We start from the raw sequence: 19,655 nt of genomic DNA on the forward strand, positions 1-19,655 counted from the left end.
GGAAAGCATTAACTGAACTCGCAGTATAGACCTACACCAACTGATTTGCTGTCACCTTGAAGAAATGTGGTGGTTGTTAAAGCAGCTTAGGTTGTTTCCAAAGCCACAAGGAGGTTTGAAGAAACAGATTATTGATCTGTTCTTCCCAGTCTGAGGTGCAGTATTTATCACGTGTGACAGTGCTTAGTAGATCTATTGATTAAGAAATAGTGCCAGATAAAAGAATGCAGCTAAGTAATTCCTTGAAAGAGAGGAACCTATTGCTTGTCATTCACTTCAATCTTCAATATTAACAACACTGATAAATTATTTTTTCAGAAAACATGAACTAATTGTTCAGCATTAATCCACGTTCACATTTCATACTCCTCATTTGGAATTTAAAATGTGCTACCATTAAAAACAATAAATTATCTATTTCTTATAACATTGAAAAACAACCCACTCCTCTTAATTCAAAGCTACTAATTCAAATGATCAGACTTTTCAGATTTTTGTATTAAATTCACAATTTGTTCTATTGAAATCATTTGATAATTCATAATTTTATGTGCAAAATGGGACTTTGAATCATCAGGAGTAGGTTGTCGTAACAGTGAACTAATTAATTTTACTATCACCATAAGCTTTATGTCAATGGTGGATTAGGATTGCTGTTCTGTGTTTGAGGAGCAGAAAATATGGTGTGAAAAACTCAATTTACTATTACCAAATCATGTGTTGATTTTTTTCTTTGCTACCAGCCCAAGGTGTCGAACGAGTGATAAAGTAATGTGTTCAGCAGTAGTTTAATAGACTGACACTGGGGAATCGATCCCTTCACAGTAGGGGAGCTGGCAGCAGGCCGAGAACCCGCTCATTGCAGCAGTGGATTTTGCCATGGCTCTTGAACTCAGCTACAGTATTAGCACCAACCTCCGAGTTTCCCAGCCAAATACAGAGTGCAACCATAATGACCCGTTCATGTCAATGGAAGGATTTCTATTTAACGGGACGCCAGGCAGAGGGGGTTGCCCTCCAATGACAGGCCTTGGAGATTGGCAGGTTGGCAGAGTCCATGGACATAGGCAACAGAGATGAGGGACACCCGCATACTTGGTGACAGGATTAATATCATACTGCAACTTAGCAACATAACAGTCACTCATGTTGAATTGCTGTCACCATTTAAAGAAATGCCAAGATCTGCTGATTCTAGGTTTGAACCCTCTCCCCATGTCAGTTTTAATTTGTGTCTTTCATCTCCGACAGGTCCTTTCAAGGTTGATGGTAAAACTGGGCTGGGAGGAGGCGAGGTGTCCTCAGATAAGTGTGAGCGCTCTGAGGGTAGCACCGTCACACGACTAATGCCCACCTTCCACCAGTGCAGATATACAAACCTCCATGGGGAGTCCAATAGATGCAGTTATGTTATCTTATGGCAGTGAGGTGTGCATCATATGTGAGCAGGAGCAGATGCTATGGACAGGGACAGCAGTAGAAAGTTCCCGTTGGAGGTCACAGGACTAGCTCTGCTCAGCTGGACACAGGTGCTGAGCCTTGGGGGTCATCCACGAGGACAACTATTCTGTAACAGCAAGGAAATGTGTGAGGATCTGTCAGCATTTCCAGAGGCACAGCCTTCTAGAGAGATTGGAGGGATCTGTCTTTACCATGAGTTCCATGATGTCTCAGGCATTTGTCCGCATGCCCACCACCTGCATGGAGAATCAGATGCGGCAGGCAACTGAGTGTATGTTGGCCCAGACTAATAGCCATCACACCCAGTCTGCCATTTTGAACGGGATGGAGGAAAACCTCGCCTTGGCCATTCAACACCTCACTAAAGGGCAGTAAAGCATTCTCCAACTGTTGGAAGATTGGCAAAGGACACATGGAAGTGGGGACTCTTCTCAAGGTGCTCCCACTTCTTATCTCTTGCCCCCTCACCATCAGACAGAGGTCCATATGTTGCCTCCTGTCCTGTTAACCGAGTCTGCCCCTGGACAGATGCATATGGGGCAGTCTTTGGTGGGGTCCTCACAGACTCCAAAACTCAGAGGATGGGCACCAAGGGCATCTCAGCTGTCAGAGCAAGGGAATGAGCAATTTGTCTCCAGTTCTGTGGCAGCCACAATGGTTATACCGCATAGAAGTAATAGAAAGCAGAAGAGGAAGACTTTATAGTTGCACAAAGGGATTCAAATAGGTGTTCATGACAATGCCAATGTTGTTATGTATACAGAAATATTACTCATCAAGCATTCCATTTGCACTCTCCATTGCCCTGCCTTCTCTATTGTTGCCTCCTGAATTCCAAATGGCCATTAACCTTCAGAGAAGGATATGACTAGACTGGACAATGAGTAGATTGTGTAAATGTGATGGAGGGATTTTTGACTGTGCAAATTATTTGTATTGGCGGGGGTGAGTAGTCAGTGGGTTTAGCACTGTTGTGCCAAATTGCTTCACACGCTCAGGTTATCTGAACTATGCTTGGATGAATCTATCCCGGGCTTATCTGGCAGCTAGGTGAGCATCTGCAGGCACTTGGACCACATCAGATCAGAAGATGCCAAGCAGTCTGTGCCTCCCTCATCCTGTAGCTTCAGTCCTTTCTACAGCACAATATTGTGTAAAGCACTGTAGATCACTGGTATTCTCAACAGCCTCACTGGTTCATACTGAAAGGTACTCCTTGATCTGTCCAGGCACCAGAATTGCTTCAGCACCTGATGCTTGCTCAATGGCCATCCATCAGTTCATGTGTCTCCTGTTACACCTTTCCTGTGCATCAGTGGTAGAGTTCTTTACAGGAGTCATCAGCCAAGTCCCCAGAGGTTAGCCTTTGTCTCCAAGGAGCCATCTGATTATGCTGTGTGGAGTTTGAAAACCTGTGGGAGTTGTGACTGTTGCTGAATGAAGGAATCATAGTAGCACCCAAGATATCTTGTACATGGAACCTTCCACTGGTCATATACCAGCTGTGATGAACAATGTATAATTTTTAAGTTGAATGTTTATATGTGTGTATTTTTGGGTTAAGGAAGGTGGAGTGGTTTCAGTTTCATGCAGTTGGTATATGAGCCTTGGTGCCCAGAAGTCTGGATGGACCTGTGGCTGAAAAGTCAGTCTTTTGGGTTTGTTTATTTTTAAATGAGGTTTTTAAACCCCTGAAGTTAAAGAGTTGGGTTAAAAAGGGGCTAGAAGTTTAGTGATTTGGGGGAAAAAAACAAAGTAGAAAAAACTGGCTGCTGCTTTGCGACAGTGGTAAAGTGACACAGAGGCACAGAGAAAGACAGGGAAGAATTCAGTTAGTGTGTGTCGGAGAGTGAAGACAGGATTTTCAGCTCTCTGAAAAGCTCTCTACAAGGCTACTGGGAAACTGAGTTTAGGGAACTTGCATGTTTGCTCTGCAGTTGAAGCAATGATGAGTTTAGAGTACAGTCCTTGGGGAGAGATATGAGTTGGGTAAGAAGCATCAAGAATTCACTGGAAGAAAACCGTTTGCATCTGTGCCAGTCCCAAGCAAGGAGCCTTTGTGTTAAGCTAGTGGTAACTCTTCACTATTTTGTGTGTCTGTAAAGATATTGCTGTGTAAAGGAACATCGGGGAAATTGAATCATCTTCTTGTGTTTGTATTGAGATCTTTCCAACCTTTATGTCTGGTGTAATATAGTTCATTTTTCATAAATATTTTATTCTTATGTTAAAAGTTCATCAGACTCCTGTGAATTTGTTCAATAGCTTTCCTCTATTGTTTCTAAAAAAAATTAGGATCTATCAAATCAGAATTCACTCTGTGATCTGACTTGCCCAGTATTAACATCAGCTGGGATCATAACACAGCTAAATATTGATGGAATGAAATCCCTTCTGATTGACAGCTGGATGTTCAGAGGGTGCCTTGACTATCACTTGTGTTCAGTCAATGAGTCCATGTACTCTGTGGGTACAGCCACTGCAGCCGATCTGTGAGGCGTCTGTATCTGATAATGTGAAAATAAACAGAAATAGTAGCTTTGGCAAACATGGCATCAGTCACCTGGGAGATACACTTGTTGGCAGCAGATTATGAGATCCTGCAGTTGTCACTAGCAGATCCTTGGAAGGAGCTGGAGGCGAAGAAATTCATGGCTATGCTGACCTTGACAGTGTGGCAACGTATGTACACCTGGCCCTCTTGGAATAAGGTTTGTTTCAGGAGGGTGTAGATATCAGATGTTGCAAAAGTCTGAACCTCCTGAGGCACTGTTGGTCCATCATGTCGAGGAAACTGATCTTCCACCTGTACGTCTTGTGCTAGGGGTATCAGCTCCTTCAAGTTGGATCTCAGTGTCCATCCTCTCAGTCCTGTGACATTGCTCTTGCTGGTGCTGATGTGTTAGTGTGGCTGCTGCTCCTGTTCCTCACCAGAGGACCAGGGTGGAGCTGCATAAGCAGCTCCCATGCTGCAGTGAAGGCTGACAGTAGGGAAACACCTCTGACCTGCCCTTGTAGCTGCAGTATTTATATGGCTGGTCCAGTTCAGTCTCTGGTCAATAATAACCCCAGGATGTTGATAGTGGGGGATTCAGCAATGGTAATGCCATTGAATGTCAAGGGTTGATGCTTACATTCTCTCTTGATGGAGATGGTCATTTCCTGGCACTTATGTGGCATGAATGTTACTTGCCACTTGTCAGCCCAAGCCAGAATATTGTCCAGGTCTTGCTGCATTTGGGCATGGACTGCTTCAGTATCTGAGGAGTCGCAAATGATGCTGAAAATTGTGCAATTATCAGCTAATAACCACACTTCTGACTTTATGATGGAAGGAAGGTCATTGATGAAGCAGCTGAAGATGGTTGGGCCGAGGACACTACCCTGAGGAACTCCTGCAGTGATGTCCTGGAGCTGAGATGATTGACCTCCAACAACCAAAACCATTTTCCTTTGTGCTAGGCATGACTCCAACCAGTGGAGAGTTTCCCCCTGATTCCTATTGATTCCAGTTTTGCTAGGGCTCCTTGATGCCACACTTGGTCAACTGCTGCCTTGATGTCAAGGGAAAGTCACTCTCACCTCACAGCTTGAGCTCAGCTCTTTTGTCCATGTTTGGACTAAAGCTGTAATAAGAGCAGGAGCTGAGTGACCCTGGCGGAACCCAAACTGAGTGTCAGTGAGCAGGTTATTGCTAAGTAAGTGTCGCGAGATAGCACTGTTGATGACCCCTTCCATTACTTTATCGATGATCGAGAGTAGGCTGATGGGGCTATAATTGGCCGGGTTGGATTTGTCCTGCTTTTTGTGTACAGGACATACCTGGACAATTTTCCACATTGCTGGGTAGATGCCAGTGTGGTAGCTGTACTGGAACAGCAATGGCTAGGGGCGCGTCAGGTTCTGGAGCACAAGTCTTCAGGACTATTACCGGGATGTTGTCAGGGCCCATATCCTTTGCAGTATCCAGTGCCTTCAGCTGTTTCTTGATATCACGTGGAGTGAATCGAATTGGCTGAAGACTGGCATCTGTGATGCTGGGGACCTCTGGAGGAAGCCAAGATTGATCATCCATTTGGCACTTCTGGCTGAAGGTGGCTGCAAATGCTTCAGCCAAGTCTTTAGCATTGATGTGCTGCGATCCTCCATCACTGAGAATGGGGATATTTGTGGAGCATCCTCCTCCAATGAGTTGTTTAATTATCCACTACCAATCATGACTGGATGTGGCAAGATTGCAGAGCTTATTTCTGCTCCAACCTACCCATGACCTCCTATTTTGCTCCACCTGCTCCACCCCCTCTCTTCAACAGCATGAAACCCACCACATTTCTACCTCTCTTCAGCTCTGAAGAAGAATCATATGGACAGGAAACGTTAACTGTTTCTCTCTCCACAGATGCTGTCAGAGCTGCTGAGCTTTTCCAGCATTTCCTGTTTTATTTCAGATTTTCAGTATCTGCAGTATTTTACTTTTATTTTAGATCTGATCTGTAAGTTGTTGGATTTCTTAGCTTTCTCTATCGCATGCTGCTTTTGCTGTTTGACCTGCCAGTAGTCCTGTGTTGTAGCTTCACCAGGTTGACACCTCATTTATGGATGTGCCTGGTGCTGCTCCTGCCATGTTTACCTGCCCTCTTCATTGAACCAGGTTGTTTCCCATGGTAATGGTAGAGTTGGGGATATTGTGGGCCATGAGATTACAGATTGTGTTTCAGTACAATTCTGCTGCTGCTGATGCCTCGCAATGCCTCCTGGGTGCCCAGTCTTGAGTTGCTAGATCTGTTCAAAATCTATCCCATTAAGCATGGTGGTAGTGCCACTCAACACAATGGAGGGTATCCTCAAAGTGAAGACTGGTCTTTGTCTCCACATGTCTGTTCATTAGTTACTGCTACCAATACAGTCATGGATAGATACATGTGCAACAGGTAGATTTATGAATACAAGGTCATATAAGGTTTTTCCCTCTTGTTGGTTCCCCCACCACCTCCTGAAGAACCTGCCTAGCAGCTATGAGCTTTAGGACTTAGCAGCTCCATCAGTAGTGGTACTACTGAGCTACTCTTGGTGATGAAGATTGAGGTCCCTACCCAGAGTACATTCTGCGCCCTTGCCACCCTCAGTGCTTCCTCCAAGTGGTGTTCAACGTGGAGGAGCACTGATTCATTAGCTGAGATGGTGGTGGAGGGGGGAAGGGGTGCGGAAGGAGGGAGGCGGTAGGTGTAATCAGCAGGAGATTTCCTGGCCCATGTTTGACCTGATGCCATGAGACTTCATGGGGTCCAGGGTCGATGTTAAGGACTCCCAGGGCAACTCCCTCCTGACTGTATACCCCTGTGGTGCCGTTTCTGGTGGGTCTGTCCTGCCGGTGGGATAGGGCATACCCAGGGATGGTGATGGTGGTGTCTAGGATGTTGCCTGTAAGGGATGACTATGACTATGAGTATGATTATATTAGGATGTTGCTTGACTAGTTTGGGGAACAGCTCTCCCAATTTTGGCACAAGCCCTCAGATGTTATTATGGAGGACTTTGCAGGGTCAGTGGGGCTGGGTTTTCTGTTGTCTTTTCCGGTGCCTAGGTCGATGCCAGATGGTCCGCCCGGTTTCATTCCTTTTAGACTTCTTTGTGGTTTTCATACAACAGAGTGGCTTGCTAGCCCATTTCTGAGGGCATTTTAAAGGTTAACCATATTACTTTGGGTATGGAGTCACACCTCGGCCAGGCCAGGTAAGGACAGCAGGTTTTCTTCCCTAAAGGACATTAGTGAACCAGATGGGTTTTTTTGTGACAATCGACAATGGTTTCATGGTGGCCATTAGACCAGCTCAGATGACTGTACCAGTACCACTTCATGCTCTTGCTTGGACCTGGGAAAATCGATCAATTTTGCTTCCAATTTCCACCCCTCTATCACCTTCACATGGTCCATCTCCGACACTCCTCTTCCCTTCCTTGACCTCTGTCTCCATTTCTTGTGATAGACTGTCCACCAATACTCATTACAAGCCCACCAACTCCCACAGCTACCTCGACTACAGCTGCTCACACTCTGCTTCCTGTAAGGACTCCACCCCATTCTCTCAGTTCCTTCGCCTCCATCGCATCTGTTCCAATGATGCCACTTTCAAAAACTGCACTTCTGACATGTCTTCTTTCTTCCTTAAGTGAGGTTTTCCACCTACAGTGGTTGACAGGGCCCTCAACCCTGTCCGACCCATCACCCATGCCTTTGCCCTTACACCTTCCCCTCCATCCCAGGACCATGATAGGATCCCACTTGTCCTCACTTTTCATCCCATCAGCCTCTGCATTCATAGGATCATTCTCCGCCATTTCCACCAACTCCAGCATGATGCCACCACCAAACACACCTTCCCCTTAACCTCCCCCCCGCTCCCCCACCACCACCACTGTCAGCATTCCGTAGGGACCATTCCCTCTGGGATACCTTGGTCCATTCCTCCATCACCCCCAACACCTCATCCCCTTCCCACAATGCCTGCCCCTTTACCTCCTCACTCCTCACTGTCCAAGGGCCCAAAGACTCCTTTCAGGTGAAGCAGTACTTCAGTTGCACCTCCTTCAATTTGGTTCTGTGCATTCATTGCTACCAATGTGGTCTCCTCTACATTGGGGTGACCAAATGCAGACTGGGTGACCACTTTGCGGAACACCTTCGGTCTGTTCGTAATTATGACCCAGACCTACCTGTCGCTTGTCATTTCAACACACCATCTTGCTCTCATGCTCACATGTCTGTCCTTGGCTTGCTGCAATGTTCCAGTGAAGCTCAACGCAAACTGGAGGAACAGCACCTCATCTTCCGATTAGGCACTTTACAGCCTTCTGGACTTAACATTGAGTTCAACAACTTCAGACCATGAGCTCTCTCCTCCATCTTCACCCCATTTTTATCCCTTTTTAAAAATGTATTTTTTATTTTTCATTTACTTACTTTTATTTTTATTCATTCTTTTATCCCTTTTTTAAATCCCTTTTTCTATCCTTTTTCCCCAACCACCACACCCCTCCCCAAAAGGGCCATCTGTTACTTGTTCCATGTTGTTCTTTCACGGAGTGCTTACCCTTGTTTTGCTATTAACACATTCTGCTCTTACCTTTATGCCACTATCAGCACCTTCTTCAGCCCTTACCACTGCCATTAACACTCCCTATGTCTTGTGTGCATGACATCTTTGTCAATCTCTCCTTCGCCCCCACCTATCGCTGACCTTCTATCTTGCTTTACCTGCTCCACCCCCCATTAAACAGTATAAATCCATCACTTTCTACTTCTCTTTAGCCCAGAAGAAGGGTCAAGCGAACTTAAAACGTTAACTCTGTTTCCCTCTCCACAGATGCTGTCAGACCTGCTGAGTTTTTCAACATTTTCTGTTTTTATTTTACACTGTCATACAAATTCATATCTCTCCAGTTCGACCTCTTCCAATCCCATCTCAACAGCCAAAATCATACATTCATCCTTATCCTATTGCCCTTTTCCCCATTCATCAGTTGCCCTCCGCAAAAATTCACCCTCCACCCTCAGGTTCCATTTCTCACATTCATGATTCTCCCTCTCCTCTGTGCAGGAGACGAAAGCCCAAAACTCCAGAGAGAGAGAGAGAGAGAGAGGCAAGGAACTAGGAGTGACCACAATGGAGGACAAAGCACTTGAGATCACCAGGGTGAGACTGGAACGGGCTGTTGGCGATGGAGAGATGGGGGTGGCCCAGAGACCTGGAGACAGCATTAGATTAAGTGCTGCCACTTGGCCCTGAACTGCCCCTCACATTAAATCCATGTCACCAATAAATTAAATATCATGATCTGCACTATGCTAACTTGAACCTTATTTCACCTATTTTCAGTGCTAATCATTATCCTTCATCTCCCACAGGTGCATAACAGGCCCCCACAGAAGATATGAGGGAGGAGCCCGAGGAGCCCTCAGAGGAGGACCAGCGGTCTGCGGATGCACTGTCACATGACTCCTGCACACTGTCCGCCAGCGCAGATACACACACCTCGGAGGGACCGCTTTTCAGTCAGATGAGATAGCACATGGTGAGACACGTTGCATGTGGGCAGCATAAGGTGCTGGAGACTGGGACAGCAGTGGAAAGTCCCCGTCGGAGTGCACAGGACACTCCGCGCTCTGCTCAGCTGAACACAGATGCAGAGCCTCAGGGCTCATTCACTAAAGGAGTACCTGTGGAGCAGCAATGGGAAACGTGTGTGCATCTGTCAGAACAGGGGCAGTGTGCACCGTCACACAGAAAATGGAAGAGCCCATCTTCGGCAAGAGTGTAATAATGTCCCAGGCGTTTGTGCTGATGACCACCTCCACGGAAGGAGTGACCAACCTCGGAGAGAGTTAAACGTGGGAAGACACTAAGTGTATGCTGTCCCACACCAAGACCCGGCACACCCTGACTGCCAGTTTATACAAGATTGAACAAAGTCTCTGCAGCGAAGTCTGAGAGCAGGTGAGTTTATAGCAAGAAAAGTAAGGTCCAAGGAAGTCAAATGACTTCGAAAAAGTTGTTCCTGTCCTGTAAATCAGGGAAACCACACTCTGAAGTGCCGAGAATACAAGCCTTTTCCGTAGGCATGGCTGTAGCTGTTCAGTTTCTCTGTTTAAACACTTCCGAGCAAGTCAATTGCATTAATATAAAAACAAAAAGCTAAAAGCTACTGCGGATGCTGGAAATCCAAAACAAAAACAGAATTACCTGGAAAAACTCAGCAGGTCTGGCAGCATCGGTGGAGAAGAAATCAGTTAACGTTTCGGGTCTTCATGACCCTTCGGCAGAACTGAGTATAGTTAGGAGAAAAGTGAAATATAAGCTGGTCTAAGGTGGGGGCGGGGGGGAGAGAGAAGTTGAGGGTGTGGTGATTGTGGAGATAAGCAAGCAGTGATAGGAGCAGATAATCAAAAGATGTCACAGACAAAAGGATCAAAGAGGTGTTGAAGGTGGTGATATTGTCTGAGAAAAGTGCTAATTAAGAATGGAAGACAGGATACTCAAGGTACAGCTCTAGTGGGGGTGGGGTGGAAAGACTAAAAAAGTTTTAGTTTTAGATTTAAAAATAATGGAAATAGGTGGGAAAAGAAGAATCTATATAAATTATTGAAAAAAAAGGGAAGGGGGAGAAACGGGGTGGGGATGGGGGGATGGGGAGTTTAAGATCTAAAGTTGTTGAATTCAATATTCCGCCCGGAAGGCTGTAAAGTGCCTAGTCGGAAGATGAGGTGCTGTTCCTCCAGTTTGCGTTGGGCTTCACTGGAACAATGCAGCAAGCCAAGGACAGACATGTGGGCAAGAGAACAGGGTGGAGTGTTAAAATGGCAAGCGACAGGGAGGTTTGGGTCTTTCTTGCGGACAGACCGCAGGTGTTCTGCAAAGCGGTCGCCCAGTTTGCGTTTGGTCTCTCCAATGTAGAGGAGACAGCATTGGGAGCAACGAATGCAGTAGACTAAGTTAGGGGAAATGCAAGTGAAATGCTGCTTCACTCGAAAGGAGTGTTTGAGCCCTTGGACGGTGAGGAGAGAGGAAGTGAAGGGGCAGGTGTTGCATCTTCTGCGTGGGCATGGGGTGGTGCCATAGGTGGGGGTTGAGGAGTAGGGGGTGATGGAGGAGTGGACCAGGGTGTCCCGGAGGGAACGGTCCCTACGGAATGCCGTCAGGGGGGGTGAAGGGAAGATGTGTTTGGTGGTGGAGTCAACTCACAGACAATTCCTCCTACCTCTCCCTGGTCCATGGCCCCACCACAGAACATCAAGCCATTGTTTCCAGGACTGTCACTGACCTCATCTCCTCTGGAGATCTTCCTCCCACAGCTTCCAACTTGATAGTCGCCCAACCTCGGACGGCCCGCTTCTACCTCCTACCCAAAATCCACAAACAGAACTGTCCTGGCAGACCGATCGTGTCAGCCTGTTCCTGCCCCACGGAACTCATTTCTCGTTATCTTGACTCCCTTCTCTCTCCCCTTGTCCAGTCCCTTCCCACCTACATCCGTGATTCCTCTGACACTTTACGTCACATCAACAATTTCCAGTTCCCTGGCCCCAACTGCTTCCTCTTCACCATGGATGTCCAATCCCTCTACACCTCCATCCCCCACCAGGATGGTCTGAGGGCCCTTAGCTTCTTCCTTGAACAGAGGCCCCAACAATCCCCATCCACCACTACTCTCCTCCGTCTGGCTGAACTTGTTCTCACACTGAACAATTTCTCCTTTAACTCCTCTCACTTCCTCCAAATAAAAGGTGTGGCTATGGGTACCCGCATGGGCCCCAGTTATACCTGTCTCTTTATGGGGTATGTGGAACATTCCTTGTTCCAGTCCTACTCCGGCCCCCTCCCACAACTCTTTCTCCAGTACATCGATGATTACTTCGGTGCTGCTTCATGCTCTCGTCGGGACCTGGAAAAATTTATTAATTTTGCTTCCAATCTCCACCCCTCCATCATTTTCACATGGTCCATCTCTGACACTTCTCTTCCCTTCCTTGACCTCTCTGTCTCAATTTCTGATGATAGACTGTCCACCAATATCCATTACAAGCCTACCGACTCCCACAGCTACCTCGACTACAGCTCCTCACACCCCGCTTCCTGTAAGGACTCCATCCCATTCTCTCAGTTCCTTCGCCTCCGTCGCATCTGTTCTGATGACGCTACCTTCAAAAACAGCTCCTCTGACATGTCCTCCTTCTTCCTTAACCGAGGTTTTCCACCCACGGTCGTTGACAAGGCCCTCAACCGTGTCCGGCCCATATCCCGCGCATCCTCCCTCACGCCTTCTCCTCCTTCCCAGAAACATGATAGGGTCCCCCTTGTCCTCACTTATCACCCCACCAGCCTCCACATTCAAAGGATCATCCTCCGCCATTTCCGCCAACTCCAGCATGATGCCACCACCAAACACATCTTCCCTTCACCCCCCCTGACGGCATTCCGTAGGGATCGTTCCCTCCGGGACACCCTGGTCCACTCCTCCATCACCCCCTACTCCTCAACCCCCACCTATGGCACCTCCCCATGCCCACGCAGAAGTTGCAACCCCCGCCCCTTCACTTCCTCTCTCCTCACCGTCCAAGGGCCCAAACACTCCTTTCGAGTGAAGCAGCATTTCACTTGCATTTCCCCTAACTTAGTCTACTGCATTCGTTGCTCCCAATGCTGTCTCCTCTACATTGGAGAGACCAAACGCAAACTGGGCGACCGCTTTGCAGAACACCTGCGGTCTGTCCGCAAGAAAGACCCAAACCTCCCTGTCGCTTGCCATTTTAACACTCCACCCTGTTCTCTTGCCCACATGTCTGTCCTTGGCTTGCTGCATTGTTCCAGTGAAGCCCAACGCAAACTGGAGGAACAGCACCTCATCTTCCGACTAGGCACTTTACAGCCTTCCGGGCTGAATATTGAATTCAACAACTTTAGATCTTAAACTCCCCCTCCCCCCATCCCCACCCCGTTTCTCCCCCCTCCCTTTTTTTTCAATAATTTATATAGATTCTTCTTTTCCCACCTATTTCCATTATTTTTAAATGTAAAACTAAAACTTTTTTAGTCTTTCCACCCCACCCCCACTAGAGCTGTACCTTGAGTATCCTGTCTTCCATTCTTAATTAGCACTTTTCTCAGACAATATCACTACCTTCAACACCTCTTTGATCCTTTTGTCTGTGACATCTTTTGATTATCTGCTCCTATCACTGCTTGCTTATCTCCACAATCACCACACCCTCAACTTCTCTCTCCCGCCCCCCCCACCTTAGACCAGCTTATATTTCACTTTTCTCCTAACTATACTCAGTTCTGCCGAAGGGTCATGAAGACCCGAAACGTTAACTGATTTCTTCTCCACCGATGCTGCCAGACCTGCTGAGTTTTTCCAGGTAATTCTGTTTTTGAAGTCAATTGCATTGATCTATCACCTCCCACTGAGCTCTCACCTTGTGGATTCTGGGATGGATCCTCAGAGTTTGGGAAATCTGTGCACTGGCTGTTACAGACAGATTAGAAAGTTAAATTGCCACTTAATTGCTACTTAATATATTTAGGTCTCTGACCCAACAACATCAAAGGGGTTGATGCATGTGCCAGAAAAAAGAATAAACTGAAACCAACTGAACACAGCAACTGTATCTAACCGGCTGTCACTGGGATTAACCGGCTAGGAGCAACCGAAACAATTGAGAAATCCAACCGGAAATCTGGTGGCAAAACATTTGTCAGGTGACTTTGGTCCTGGCCAGTTGTGATTTACTGAAAACAGTTGGTTGTGAATTGGCGACTGGCTGAAGCCTGCTCCCTATTCCAGTGTGTCACTTATCAGACTGTGCACACACTGTTCTCCATTCCTGTGTGTCACTTATCAGACTGTGCACATTGTTCCCTTTCCTGTGTGTCATATATCAGCCTGTGCACACGCTGTTTCTCATTCCTACGTGTCACTTATTAGACTGTGCATACGCTGTTCCTCATTCCTGTGTGTCACTTAACAGACTGTGCACACTGTTTCCCATTACTGTGTGTCGGTTATCAAACTTTACAAACACTGTTCCCATTCCTGTGTGTCAGTTATCAGACTGTCTGCACACTGTTCCCCATTTCTGTGCATCACTTATCAAACTGTACACTTGCTGCCCCCCACCCCCCCTTTCCTGTGCGTCACTTATCAGGCTATACACTCACTGTTTCCCATTCCTGTATGTCACTTATCAGACTGTACACTCGCTGCCCCCCCCCCATTCCTGTGCATCACTTATCAGGCTGTACACTCACTGTTTCCCATTCCTGTGTGTCACTTTTCAGACTGTAAACACACTGCTCCCAATTTCTGTGTGTCAGTTATCAGACTGTACACTCTCTGTCCCTCATTCCTGTGCGTCACTTATCAGACTGAGCTCACACTTTTCCCCATTCCCTGTGTGTTACTTATCAGACTGTATATACAAGAGTTCATCATTCCTGTGTGTCACTATCAGACTGTATTCACACTGTTCCCCATTCCTGTGTGTCAGTTATCAGACTGTACATACATTGTTCCCCATTCCTGTCTATCAGTTACCAGACTGTGCACACACTGTTCCCCATTCCTGTGTGTCACTTATGAGACTGTGCACACACTGTTCCCCATTCCTGTGTGTCACTTATGAGACTGTGCACACACTGTTCCCCATTCCTCTGTGTGTTATTTATCAGGCTATACACACACTGTTCCCCATTCCTGTGTGTCAGTTATCAGACTGTACAAACACTGTTCCCCATTCCTGTGTGTCACATATCAGACTGTATACACACTGTTACCTATTCCTGTGTGTCACTTATCATTCTGTACACACACTGCACCCATTCCTGTGTATCAGTTATTTGCTGTAATCACACTGTTCCACGTTCCTATGTGCCATTAATCAGACTGAACACATACTGTCCCACATTCCAGTGTGTCAGTTATCAGATTGTGCACACACTATTCACCATTCCTGTTTGTCCGTTATCAGACCTTACAACCACTGTTCCCCATTACTGTGCATCACTTATCAGGCTGTACGCTCACTGTTCCCCATCCCTGTGTGTCACTTATCGGACTGCGCACACACTGTTCCCCATTCCTCTATGTGTTACTTATCGGACTGTATACACACTGTTCCCCATTCCTCTATGTGTTACTTATCGGACTGTATACACACTGTTCCCCATTCCTCTATGTGTTACTTATCAGACTGTATACACACTGTTCCCCGTTCCTGTGTGTCAGTTATCAGACTGTACAAACACTGTTCCCCATCCTTGTGTGTCAGTTTACCAAACTGTGCACACACTGTTCCCCATTCCTGTGTGTCACATATCAGACTGTATACACGCTGTTCCCTGTTCCTGGTGTCACTTGCCATACTGTACATACACTGCGCCCCATTCCTGTGTATCAGTTATTAGCTGTAATCACACTGTTCCACATTCCTGTGTGCCATTTATTAGACTGAACACTCACTGTTCCACATTCCAGTGTGTCAGTTATCAGATTGTGCACACACTATTTACCATTCCTGTTTGTCAGTTACCAGACTGTACACCCACTGTTCCCCATTCCTGTGTGTCACTGATCAGACTGCGCACACACTGTTCCCCATCCCTCTGTGCAACTTATTAGACTGTACACACACTGTTTCCCATTCCTTTGTGTGTTACTTATCAGGGTATGCACACACTGCTCCCCATTCCTGTGTGTCCGTTATCAGGCTGTACAAACACTGTTTCCTATTCCTACGTGTCACCTATCAGGCTGTATACATATTGTTCACCATTCCCGTGTGTCAGTTATCAGGCTGTACAGACACTGTCCCCCATTCATGCGTGTCACTTGTCAGAATGTACACTCACTGTCCCCCATTCATATGTGTCACTTATCAGACTGTGCACACACTGTTCCCTGTTCCTGTGTGTCGGTTATCAAAATGTACATCCACTGCTCCCCATTCCTCTGTATCAGTTATTGGACTGTACACACACTAACCCCAATCCTGTGTGTCAGCTATCAGACTGTACACACACTGCTCCCCATTCTTGTGTGTCACTTATCAGACTGTACACACACTGTTCTCCATATCTGTGCATCACCTGTGCTGGTTATTAAATGTTGCCAGGCATAGTTGTGTGGTATCAGATAGTTTATACAGACTCTTTCCCGAGTCTCCATCTTCTCTGACTGTACTGACACGTCACAGTACAGCAGCTTGAAACTGTGGTACTGAGGGCAACTTCCAGTCTGTTCAACTTCTGTCTCGTTGGAAATGTTTCCCCTGACTTGGCCCCCCGGCCCACAATATACTGCTCCTTCCTGCCTGGAGTGAAGTGATGCGGAGGAGCCTGCATGAAGTGCCCTGGCCTGGTAAGTTTGTTTTTAAAATACTTAATTCATACACATTTCAAGCATTGGTCTGAATGAAATACCATGTTGTCAGAAACTTAATCTGCAGGTTAAGTAAAGCCAGCAGAACTGGAACCAGTAAAACTGCTCTTATACTGGTCTGAACTGGTTTTGTATTCCCCAAAATAGAACTCCAGAAAAGCTGTTATTTTGACTGCTTTGAAGTGGTCTGAACTGATTTTTCCTCCCATGGATAATTGTGATTAGCCTCAGTTGTCCCAGGATCACAACAGCTGCAGATATGAGACCTCCTTCAGAGAGATCCAGACCTGCCTGCTTCCGAACATGCCCTGGTTGGGCGGTGTGGATGTTATTTTAAAAAATATTTTGAGGAATATTGTGTTATTCTGTAAAGAAGGCTGGGTGTCTGTGTATGTGTGTGATTTAATTAAACTGGGCAAGAGATTGATAGGAGTCAGATTGTCTGCGGGGTGGGGGGGGCGGGGTGTGGGTAGGTTGGAAACACGAAAAGGTTACAAGTGTTAAGTTTGAAGTCCAAGTAAATAGGTTAGATCTAACATTTGCATTTTTAGATACATTGAGAGTTTGTATGAATATCAAAGGGAAGTCAGAGGTAGCAAGAAACATGTTTGTATCTTTCAAGGGTTCCAAAGGTAAACAGCACTAAGGATACTATATTTTATTGACCTGAAAGCAAAGACAAGGTGGAAACATGAGAGATCTTATATTTGGAAGGGTTTGAGTTTCAAAGAGGTATGAGAATCATGGAACTGAGATGAACAAGGAAAAAAGAGTATTTTAGAGTTGCTGTTGAGCTGGAATTATGGAGATAGGTGCAGATAGCTGGAGCTGTTTGAGCTGTTCAGCTATAGCTGGAGCTCTGGGCTGGGAGAGGATGCAGTTTGAATCACCCATCCAGTCAAGCCAGAAAAGTCTTGGGCTGCAGCAAGCAATTTCAATCTGAAGTGGATTCCACCCCAGAGTGGAAGAGGGTAAAGGTCATGTGGTGTACCTTTATTGAAATTACAGCAGTTTGCCTTGTGTAATATTACTGGATTTCATAGTAGACATTTATAAGGGAGTGTTGCCTGTGAGTTTCACCAAGTGGAGAGTTTTGGGGGGAATGTTTTGTAAGACTAACCTTAATTGTGTAACTGTAATCTTGTGTGCTTAAGTTTTCTATTTTGTCAATCAAACTTTTACTTTTAATTTCTAAAATCCCGAAAGTGTTACTGGACCTCTTACTGCTAACATCGGTACATCGTCTTCTCATTTTCAGAGTACAAAAAAAGGGTATGGCCTGTAAACCAAGTTTCTCACTGGGATTTGGTTCATGCAGCAATTAACACAGGCTGTGGTCACAGCAGGCAGAATCTTCCCCATCCAACTGGGACAGGTTTAAAGGCAGGACATTCAGATATCCTGGCAGTGGGTCAGCAATCCGACACGTTCTTGCCTCTGGGTGATCTTCCTGGCAGTGGGTCATCGCCAGCACAGGTCTCCCAACCAGCAGCAGCGGGTAGCCAATTTGAAGAATCAACTGCCCATTTTTGGGGGCTGTTTGTGGATGATGCCAAACCCACACGTGCCAGTGGGTGAACAGCATTGATCAGCAGGCCACAGCTACAGCCGCTGTCCATCCTTTGGAGAGGTTTCCACTTAACAGCCTGGCAGCTGCGGCCAGGGTTTAGTTTTTAAAAAATCAAACCCCTTCAGGGGACATCTCAAGATGGTGGCGCCCTTGTAGCCCCCCATCCTGCAGCAGAAGCGCCTGCCTCTGCTGGTGGGACTGCCATCCTCCCCAAGGTTGCAAGACCCTCTGACTGAACTTGCAGCATCAGGAACCCACCCAACCAGTGCGGGAACCACGGAAATGGCTGAGGCCCTCAATTATTTTTAAAGCGGATAAAATTTCGGCCCATTAAATGCGGAGGAGAGTGGGAAATTTGGATTTTCCACACACCCACATTTGGGGGGGGGGGGGGGGGGGGGAGTGGGTGGTGTTTAACCCCTGGCTAGCACCCAAATTCCACCTCTCCTTGGCAGGGAAAAATCCACCCCCTCTCTCCCACAGATGCTGCCAGACATGCAGAGTATTTCCAGCATTTTCCTTCTTTTATTTCAGATTTCCAGCAGTCGACAGTGTTTTTTTTTTGCGGTAACTAAAACAATTCTGGGTTTGGTCCGTACATTTTTACATTTTACCCTACGGGCACTAGGCGGCAGCAGAGACTACGTCAGCTTTTGTTCAATCCTGAACAAATCACCACGGGGGGGGGGAAAACTAGCAAAAGGCAAAGCTGTTAACCAAGGATGAGAGTTTTTCGAACTAAAGTCTCCGGAGACCCAAAGCAGAACCGAAGTGATTGATTTTGATTTGGAAAAGAATGCGCCGAAGTGATATCTGCTCATTTCGTTTTAGCTTCATGCTTTATAAATGTACTCGCTGCCTCGGGACAGAGCAGGAACAGGGCTCCGGGATCAGTACTTACAGACATCCAGAGTGTGATGTACCTTTAGTTTGTACTAAAAGTATTTCAGAAATTACATTCCCTGAGCTGTTTCTATCATGGTTTATTCCACCTTCACACTCAGAAGTATTCTCGAAATGAGCCATAATGGATGTAATATCGTGAGTTCAGCCATTCTCATTCGATTTGAACCCAACTCCTTTGTAAATTCTGAGGGCAATCTCAAACTGCCGGTATTTGAGATTGATGGGGAGGGACCGTTTTCTCGACTGATTTCTCCAGCAGCCTGTGAACATCTGGTGAATGCGAGCATTAGGTGTGGGGTGGAAGTGGGGGTATCCCTGTTGTACGTGCCCCAGATGTGACTGGAATTGTGCCTGCCAGATGTGGATGCCAATATAACAGCGAATATAGCGTTTGCTGTCGCAGGTAACCTCAGCGACACGCTGGTTCCTGGCATTAGGGCAGATTCCCTAACTAACCCAGACAGTATGCGCTTTAAAAATGACAAATCATATGTGTGTGGCCGGGATGGGGGAAGCTGCAAAGTTAAAGTGAAAGTTTTCTTAAAGTTTTTCCAAAGTGCGATAACTGCATTTCCAAATCGCCACGATGGCACAAGCAATGCACCATTTGGGTCATCTTGAAGATTTATATACAAACTCTTTGGATTAACCTTATCCTTCAAGAACAAAAAGTTACACGTCTCATAACGAATCTCCTGACCGAACGCTCCAGCTTTGGCGATTGCACATTTTTATATAATGCATAATTCCCCCAGAGAGCAGTACATATGTTTCCCATACAGCG

The 19,655-nt window shown here is 46.4% G+C and overlaps 1 protein-coding gene across 1 annotated transcript in view; it reads right to left on the reverse strand.

Annotated features, from left to right (window-relative positions):
- Positions 1 to 19,655, reverse strand: part of cpz (carboxypeptidase Z) — a 60,309-nt gene that overhangs the window by 40,249 nt on the left and 405 nt on the right. The gene's annotated exons all lie outside the window — the stretch shown is intronic.

The sequence above is a fragment of the Cetorhinus maximus genome, chromosome 1, assembly GCF_964194155.1.
Source record: "Cetorhinus maximus chromosome 1, sCetMax3.hap1.1, whole genome shotgun sequence".
NCBI lineage: Eukaryota > Metazoa > Chordata > Chondrichthyes > Lamniformes > Cetorhinidae > Cetorhinus > Cetorhinus maximus.